Below are 10,324 nucleotides of genomic sequence, written 5' to 3'. Positions count from 1 at the left end.
GCGACTAATAAAAGATTTTCTTCTTGGACAGTTAAGTCGTGAAATAATAATGTTTTTTAATGGCTATTAGGAATTTGTAATGAGAATTATAACATCTATTAAAACTTTCTATATATCATATATTTTCGGTATCTTTAAATTAATTCTATATTGATAGCAGAAATTATTACAATAAATTCATGTGTAAATTTTATAATTTAACAAACTGCTCGCACAGATGATGTCGTTATAATTAATTGAAGGAGCGCAGCATTGTGAAATACGACATTGATGTTTTTAAAACCTTGGAGGAATAAAATTATCATTAATTTTTTTTAGCAAAATATATTTATCATAAGATATTTTGAAAGTAAAGCCGGAAATATTAACATAATTTTGCTTACCGTGCCAAAGCTTTCGATGGACAGAGACACAATCTTGCCAGCAGTTATTTTACAAGGTAACACGCTTCTGTTTATGATTAAGAAGAAAAGTTTTCGACATCTTCCCGAAGTGTAATACCAATTTGATTTGCAACTGCAATTCAAAATAAAATTAATGACAATTCTGGAAAAGAGTAAAAAAATAATAAAAATGAAAAATTTGTAGCCCCGTAGTTATTGTGTCTGTAATTTGTGATTAAAAAATGAAAACAAGATTTTATCATAAATGTATAAAGAAAAATAAAGATATAAAAGAATTATATATTTTTTGATATATCATAATACAATCTTATGATAAATTTTATCGTAATATAAGCTAAATTAGGAGAAGAAGTGTATTCTTACATTGATTGGTAAGGAACGATACTATAATCTAACAGAAATTGAGCCGGCCAAAACTATAAGAAAAGATGAATAAGTTGAGTATAGATAGCGAGAGGACCTACGATATCTTTCGCGTCGTTTAAATTCAGGATCACCTAAAATATATGTATGACTACTGTCTATTTCCAATTTTTCATAAAGACTGTCGAATTAGCTATTATTTTTCTTGTCAAGTATTTTTGTCAAATATGTACATATTAATGATTAATAAGCTACTGAAACCTTCTTCGTCGAAAAATTTTATCGCAAAATTTATAATATATAAATATATACATATACACACATATCTATACCTGTATACCGATCACGATCATACTTCCACTGATCATATTCAGACAAACACTGACTAGGAAAATGTTCGAGAACGTGGACTCGATCAGCTCCGCAAATCTGCGAAATTGAACGCGATTAAAAGTAATTAAAAAAAAAAAATACGATTGTATATAATAATAAGATTCACGTTCAGAAACATTAATGTTAATGCAACTGTATCACATGCAGATGTTTGCGTAAGCAATCCAGAGCTTTGCTGTAATTGTTATCCTTAGTCTTGTCGGGTTTCAGTTCAAAATTGCTGTCGCTATCATTGCCGATATGTTCCAGGTTGTTTTTGGAAAAATCTCAAATGATAACACTCCTCCTGACGAAGATCGAAACCGAGTTTATTCGAGACCAGCTCGAAATTTGACAAAAACTCGAGCAGTTTAGCATGGGCATCCACAGGATTTTTTCGAGGAGGGAGCATAATTACATAAATTTGTTTTCTTAATTTTTATAATTTACTTTTTTGTTATTTTGTTTTATTGTTTCTTGTTATTTTATTTTCATTCTTTATAAAATATTAAATATTCAATAAATTTCAGTGTTTATTCAAAGAGAGAGCAAACGCTGAATTTTGTAATTGATTCCTAGGGGGACAAATATCTCGATTTGATTTGCTTATCTATCCTCACCCAACAATCGCGAACATCCCGCACGCGTGTCGTACTAGAGCAATATAGAAGGCGTCGACCACGATTGTAATACTGATATGAGCGAATACGGCCAAGTAACAGTGTATCGTCATTGGATAGAGGAATTGACCGAATTTCTCGCCGTATTCCACGTGAAACGGCAGCTTCGATTCCGCTGCAAGGGAAGTTATTGTCGCCTCGGACGTGTCTTCTAACAGTATCACAATGAGCGACTTAAATATGAGAAGAATTCCCAGAAACTGCATAAAGACTGGATGGAAATTGATATGATCGAAAGAGAGATTTTTCTGCCAAAAATTCCCGAAATTGTTCTGTCCTTCTCAAGACGTACTTCCGTATGTCATCGTGACATACTGTCCGTGCGCGCTATGTCGCCGTAAAATAGCTCTTTCCGCATCCGTATTTAGGGACGACCAATCGTCTTCTATCGTCTCAAGACAAGTCCTCAACTAGAAATATAAGTATATTTTCCGCAGCATTGACTATCTTTTATTATATTTATTATATGGAATTCACAAGCGCGATCATCACATACTTTCTTGTTGTTCATCATCAAACTCCATAATTTAAAGCTAAATATTATGGTGATCCACATCGACAGGGTACACGAGAATACATCGTCAAAATTTGCCGCGGTAATTAGCAGATACATTAACTATATGTCAAAATTAATATATATATATTAAATTATTTTTAAATGACTGGTATTATGTAAAATTATGACAAGAAAAGATAATGTGTAATTAATCTTCTAAATTTCCAAATCGATAATTTGCAGGTACCTGAGGTATAAGGATGGTGAGAAAGAACGCAAACATCGGTACGAAAAGTAAGCATCTATCGCAAAAAGTATGATACGGCCATATTCCTATCAAGCTCATATATACTCTGGGAATCGTGTAACAACGACTTTGCCAAATGTCTCTTCGCTCGGCCATCTCCGAGAATAACTAAGACTACGAACTATCAACGATTCCTTGTGAACGCCACTTGGCGAGGTATGATTATTAATTCTCTGTGTATCGCGGGCATTATGCATGTCCCCTTGTGACATACACAGTTACGCCATTACAAAATTAATACGCAATTATTTTCCCCGCAAAACTACCCTGTCTCATGTGTCACTCTTCCCGTTTTTCATTCAGTCTTTGCTCGCGGCTTTGTTAAAAGTAACTAATCATTTGTCGATATACTGTTCGCGAATAAATTGCACAAATTAAACTTTTAAATGGTAATTGTTCTTATGAAAAAGGTGTTGTCATAAGAAAAAAGATTAACTTCCGACAATGATTATACGCCTAGTTGGGCGAAGCCGCGATTCCTTAGAATATTGATGACTCTAACAAATTAGCTAAACAAGTTTTAATTTTTACTGTTGTGTGCATAAATGGGTCATGAAAAATTCCTTTTGCTTATTTTTTTATAGATTTATAACTGATCAAAAAAGTTGTTTTTTTAAAAAGTTTAGAGTTGCTGCATGCATATGGACTTCATGTTGCTTCTTTAACATTTGATGGTGTTTCTGTGAATATGTCTGTGATGAAAGACTAACTGGTTTTTAGATGAGTAATTTTCAGACATACTTTCTATATCCCGTCACTGAAGACAAATATAACGATGATGATAAAAAGTAAATTTGTAAATTGGTCTAAAATGTTTTATATATTTTTTTGGTACACTTTTAACAATTAAACACTCTACATCTACCGCTGCGTGAAATCATTATAATACATTGTAAATATGATTTTCAAAATTTTCTTATCAGATTCCTCGCATTAAAATTGTTAATGGAAGGAACGCAGCATCGTGAAATAAGACATCGAAGTTTTCAGAACCTTAGGAGAGAAATGGATTCGCCATCATCATTTTAAATATATTACAGCCGTAAAGTAAGAGATAAAGAAAATATACTCACTATGCCAAAACTTTCAATAGATAAAGTCACAACTTTGCCAGCAGTTATTCTACACGGTAATACCGTTCTGTTCATAATCAAAAGTAGCAATTTTCTACATCTCATCGAAGTGTAATACCAATTTGCCTTGCAACTGTAAGATAAAATATATTAATATGCAGATAAAAACGGAAAATATTCATTTACATTTGCTATATCTGTACTTTAAAACCGAACAAAAATAGCGTTCCAAAAAAATACACGTGCTTTTAATTAAATTTAGAAGAATTAATTTTTTACATTGACTCGTATGGAAGAACGCTGTAATCAAGTAAAAATTGAGCCTGCCAAAATTGTAAGAATAGATGAGTGAGTTGAGCGATGTAGATAGCGAGAGGTGCTATTATACTATATCTTTCGCATCATTATTTAAATTCATCAACACCTAAAAAAATAATTTTTAAAGATTTTAAAATCATTTCATACACCATTAATTTTGTTAGAAGTGCGCCAATAAAATTTTAAAGCAAAATGTCTGTGTCAAATTGAACAAAAATTTTTTCTTGTAGTGTTGAGACAGTTTTCATAGTGAAATATAAAAAAAATAATGCATACTTGTATACCGCATATGCTGCCACCGACCATATTTAAACTAATGCTGACTAGAAATATATTCGCGAATGTGGACTCGATCATTTCCGCGAATCTGTTAAATCGCAAAATTTAACGTAATTAAAAAAAATTACACTTATATAGTATATTTTTATTGAAAACATTAACACACTCTATCACGTGTAGATGCTTGCGTAGACACTCTAAAACCTTGTTATAATTAACATCCCTGATCTTGTCTTTAGATCGAAATTATCGTCGCTATCTTTTCCGATACGTTCCAACAAATGTTTGAAAACCGCTAAAATAGTAACACTCTTGGAAAATTATATATTTTCAGATCTCAGAAAAAATTTTATAAAATCGTCGATTTCATTTTTCAAGCTGAATCGGAAGGATCGAAAACTCTCGAATGGGAAATAATGTGCTTTCAATGACGTTAGTCACGCGACTTTTGTTCGAATTATCTAAATTCGTGAAACATCATTCTTGATCGATGATTAGTTTACCCGACAACCGAAAACATTCCGCAAGCATGCTGAATTAAGGTAAAATACAAGGTATCAGTCGCGACTGTGGCGGTCACGTGAGAGCACACGATCAGATAATTATGGACCAGTATGAGATAGAAATACTGATCTATTTTTTGACCGTATTCCACGCGAAATGATAATTTCGTTACGGCCAGTTTGGTAGAGTTTGAGGAATCCTCTATCAGTATCAACACGACCGACTTAATTATGTAGAGGAATCCTGTCAGCAGCATTAAACCTATAGAAATGTACAGAAAAATACGCTAGAAAAGATTCGACTAAATGATGAGAAAACAATTTTATCTCTGGCCGAAAAAATTTTCTATCGAAATTTTTATCTTTTTGTTCTCTTAACGCACCTGCGTAAAATATTGTCAGATATGGGCCATATGCAGCCTGTCGTTGCAGAATAGCCTTTTCGTTATCCGTACTTAATAACAACCAATCATCCTGTACCGTTTTAAGACAGGTTTTTATCTACAAATATATATTTTTGTAAGAAACAAAAATATTTTTTACGATATCGATGTTATTTATTTATCAAATATCAATCGATAAAATATCAAAAGTTTATTAGGATACAAGTTTAAGTGCAATTAGCGAGATGTCAATTATCGTTACTTACTTTCTTACTATTTGCCATCAAGCTCGCTAATTTAAAACTAAATATGATTGTGATCAACATGGTTGGAATACATTCAAAGAGATCATCGAGATCTGTCAAAGCGATGTGCACATATAATACCTATATTATACAAAATAATACAATAAATGTTATAAATATTAATAGTAACGCAATGTCAGTATATTCGTAGAAATTAGCTTTACAATATTTGCACAAAAAAACATGTATACAAATGATTGTATTTAGACAAAAACTGTGTTAAACTTAATAAAATATTATCATTTTTAATATATTTTGATAATGTACCCGATGTATTGTAAGGATTATATATGTGTATATAAATTTGATTATGTACCTGGGGTATAAAAATAATAAAACAGACTGTAAATGTCGGCACAAAATGTAGATATCTATCGCGAATCGAATGATACGGCCATAATCCTGCTAAAGTCATATAGAATCTAGGAATCGTATAATATCGACTTTGCAAAATATCCTTTCCCTCAGCCATTTTCAGAAATACTAAGAACGCGAAAGTAGCTTGTAAATTCTCGCTAAGCGACGCATGGGAACAATATTAGCAATTCCTTGTGCACAGCTATAATTATGTTATCATGGCATAGAGCGCAATTATTTGCACAATGCAACCCTCCTTATTGCTGCTTTTCATCGTAATACTTTGATAATAGACTCTTTCACAGTAGAGCACAGTAATAGCATATTCTGTTGTTTGAATGATTCGCAAGTTTATTCGTACAATGTGCAATGAAAGATAGTGTTTGTGTGTTCGTGAAATATAATGAAGTAACATATCGTGAACAGAAAATCAAGAAATAACATATATATTGTTATATACAAAATGTATCATTAATATATAATATTGTGATATAATTTGATTGTGTAAAAAAATTTATATTTGTTACCAATAAGTTCGTATATTTTTTTACCGCTAAGATGTGTAATGTCAATATTATATTGCACAGGAATTTAAAATGAATTCAATTTTTATAATATATAAGTGCTTAAATGATAATAGATAAATGAATAAATGTGAATGGATGAAGGCAAAATACAGATATATTTTTTCTAATTTGATTATTACGACATTTATGTAATTAATCATTTGATGACATTTTAATTATCTGTAATATCTATAAAATAACAACAATTAATAACATTTGTTACCAATATAAATTAATAAATGCATTAAGTGTAATAGTGCAATAAGAGTTTGTATATTGAGTGTATTTTATTGAAAATACCATCTTTAATGATTTACGAATTTGCATCGATTTATTGTACCTGCAATAATCTTTCTATTTTAATAAATATTTCCAAGATAATGATAAAAGAAAATTCGTTAAAATAAAAATGTATAAGGAGATATAAAAATCATTGAATGTTTTGTATGCGTTCATATGTCTAATAATTGTAATTTTTAAAATTTTGCTACAAAATTTAATGTAAAATTCACAATATATTCTGCTATTATAGTAAATAATTTATGATATATAAGCAATATTGTAAAATATATAATTAACATGAATTTATATATCAATATTTCTTTCCTCTTTCTATTCTTTCGACGAGAGAAAACAATTAACCAGACTTTCATATTTTTATTTTTAATTATTCGAACATTTAATTACTCTATAGGAACAGTTGTCAATTACACGTGAATGAGAAACACGTGATTATTACTAATGTGTCACGTGTAAAAAACTCAATTTTTTAGACGTTCGTGATTTTGGTGAACATACTTGTGGCCAGATTCAACGGAACATTACATTAATCTTAACAAGAAATTGATAAAATGATATAACAAGATAATTCCATGCAAAATAATAGCTGGAGAAAACTGTAATATCGCTAGAGAACGTTTGCTACAAATAATATGCTCGCAATCAAATTCTCATCCTCATTTAAATTGTACTCTATTTTATCATAAACTCAAAAACATAACTTTTTTTCAGATAATGCAGACAGCAATAACTTTACTTCACGATGTTGGCATAATTACGAAGTAAAGATGTATGTACAATAAGATTGATTGACTTAATTAAAGATTTTATATTGTATTACGATCCAATTTCCTGTCACAAGTATCTTTTTTAGTAACAATGCACTTTCATGTTAACAAATAAAAATAACTAAATAAAATTATTATTAATTGATTCAATACATACTTATGTTAATGTATTTAAGCTGATATGTTATATTTAACATATATAAATATAATTATTATCTTATGATGTTTCACGATTCTTACGCAAATATTGACGAAATAATTGGAGAAGAAGACGATACAGAAATATATTTGTAATATATATAATATAAAATTCTATATATGTATATATATATATATATAATATATAAAATTTATATATAATTTATAACAGCTCTTTAGAAAATTTTTAATCAACAAATAAAAGGCAATAAGAGCTAGATAAGTTCTATAATAGAAATATATTGGTGAAAAGATTTATAACATAAATTATTAATAAAAAACCACTCCTCAACGTTTAAAGTCGACCAGACTGGCGATAATTTATTATAAATAATTATTTGAAATACAACGTTTCGGATGTCATTGCAGCCCTTTTCAAGTACATCTATAAAAAGTTCCATCAAAATAATTATAATTTAATACACTTATTCGCAACAAATAATTATAAATTTAAAAACAAAAATGTGTTACATACCAAATTTAAAACAGTAAATCAACTTCTATGCAAACAACCGACAATGTTAACGCTTGTTTTGATGAACAATGCAAGACTGACAGAATGTGCGAATTGCGATTCGGCGTATATTGGACAGACAAAGAGACATTTAGAAACGCGCATTAAAGAACATAGAAATAACATAAAATAAGACACGACATTGCATTCTGTCGTTAGTTTGCATCGGACTTGCAACAATCATGAGTTCCGTTGGGATTCTCCGGTGATTCTGCATGAAGAAAAACAAACAAGAAAAAGAGAAATTGCAGAAATGTTTTACATAAAAAAACAAGGAAAAAATATTAATTTACAGAAAGATACGGAGAATTTTAGTGGGATTTATGATCGTGTTCTTGACGTTATTTAAGTCGTTTTTATTTTTACTTTTATTTTTATTTTTATATCGACCTATTTATTTATTTTTATTTATTTGACTTTATTATGACGATTTAAATTGCGAAAGACACATTTAGTTTCGTCTCTATTTTCTTAACGCTTAGTGACTAAGATTCTTGCGAACAGTTAACATCTATTTATTTTGTGCTTACTTCTGTCAGTCTTGCATTGTTCATCAAAACAAGCGTTAACATTGTCGGTTGTTTGCATAGAAGTTGATTTACTGTTTTAAATTTGGTATGTAACACATTTTTGTTTTTAAATTTATAATTATTTGTTGCGAATAAGTGTATTAAATTATAATTATTTTGATGGAACTTTTTATAGATGTACTTGAAAAGGGCTGCAATGACAGCCGAAACGTTGTATTTCAAATAATTATTTATAATAAATTATCGCCAGTCTGGTCGACTTTAAACGTTGAGGAGTGGTTTTTTATTAATTATTACTGGCAACCTTAAGGATTATTATTTATAAATTATTAAATATTATACAAAAGTAAATTCGATTTGTCGTACGTTTCGGTTGTCTTTTTCAACCTTCTTCAGGGAATATATTAAAAATTAAAATATTAGTATAAATTAGCAATAAATTATCATCAATGTCATTATAATAAAAATATACGGAGTCAATTTATATGTTAACACCCGAGATTAACGCATTTATAAAGCAAGAGCATTTTTTAGTATATATTCTATTCCTCACAACATCATTATATGTAATTGTCGCGAAACAGATCTCTCGGTAATTGTTCTGTTAGGAGGTCGGTTGCGAATCTCAATAACAGCCATTGTTAATATGTCTACAAAATCATAAGTATACGAAAAAAGTTAACATTGAAGATAAGTAAATTAATGAAAATGGACTTACAGTTAAATCGAGTAAGATGTATTGTGACGTGGAGGCTTACAGATGTTAATAGCTCGAGGTAACAATAACGTATAATTTTAACTCTCAGAGAGACGACCGCACAACTAAGAAAATAGTTAGTTGTTTATGTTTTTTAACTTTCAAATCTTTGGTAGTCTATGTATAATGTCGTCATAGATTACTGGAAAGCCATCAATATCTGTTTTTAAATTGAGACTATTATTTTGCCTTTTTATAAATATCGAAACAGCGATATCTAAATTTTCTCCGAAAATCCAAGATAAGATAAGATAATTCTGCGAATTATTAAGAACAAAAGGTTTGCCGACAATCAAGCGGGTTGATCCATACAGGTTGCGACATGTTTGCGCGACGTGTCAATCCGACGGGGTGAAATGAAAGGTAACGGGCGGCCTTATCTATGTATTTCTAATAATTATCAGCGGGTAGATATCGCACTAATATTTCTCGCGAATTAACAATTGCATCATCATCATCTCACGAACAAAGGGATGATCGGGATATATAATGAGGACCGATGCAGCTGCCGGGCCATAGTACCACTGGTGAGCGCACGCTTCATTCAGAATGTTTGTTGTGATAGCAAGTGCTTACGATATTCTCGAGCTTACTGTTGAGCAGTTAAAGTGTATTCCTAAGAGTGTTTTACTGCAAAAGTGTGGACAATTTGTAGAGCATTTGTGGGAAAAACTGCCGGAGCACATTAAGGTGGATCCTGAGGTTCAAACCTATCGACGCTGTCGTGAACATTACAATCAACCGTGGCAGGAAACGCACATTGACGGTCCAACACCCATGATAAAGGATTGCTGCGAATGTCAGCGAAAATAAACTGAGGTTACAAGTGTAACACGTGTGAAAAAGTGATAG

General features: G+C 30.5%; 2 pseudogenes; both read right to left on the bottom strand.

Moving 5' to 3' along the window:
* Positions 1 to 232: 232 nt before the first annotated feature.
* LOC114944243 (putative odorant receptor 85d) lies at positions 233 to 2,718 on the bottom strand (annotated as a pseudogene).
* Positions 2,719 to 3,454: 736 nt separating this feature from the next.
* Positions 3,455 to 6,078, bottom strand: LOC114944227 (uncharacterized; annotated as a pseudogene).
* Between the last annotated feature and the right edge of the window lie 4,246 nt (positions 6,079 to 10,324).

This window comes from Nylanderia fulva, unplaced genomic scaffold (assembly GCF_048542155.1).
Source record: "Nylanderia fulva isolate GAGA-0341 unplaced genomic scaffold, ASM4854215v1 Scaffold69, whole genome shotgun sequence".
In the NCBI taxonomy this organism is placed as follows: Eukaryota; Metazoa; Arthropoda; class Insecta; order Hymenoptera; family Formicidae; genus Nylanderia; species Nylanderia fulva.
This window is presented reverse-complemented; position numbering and strand designations above follow the sequence as displayed.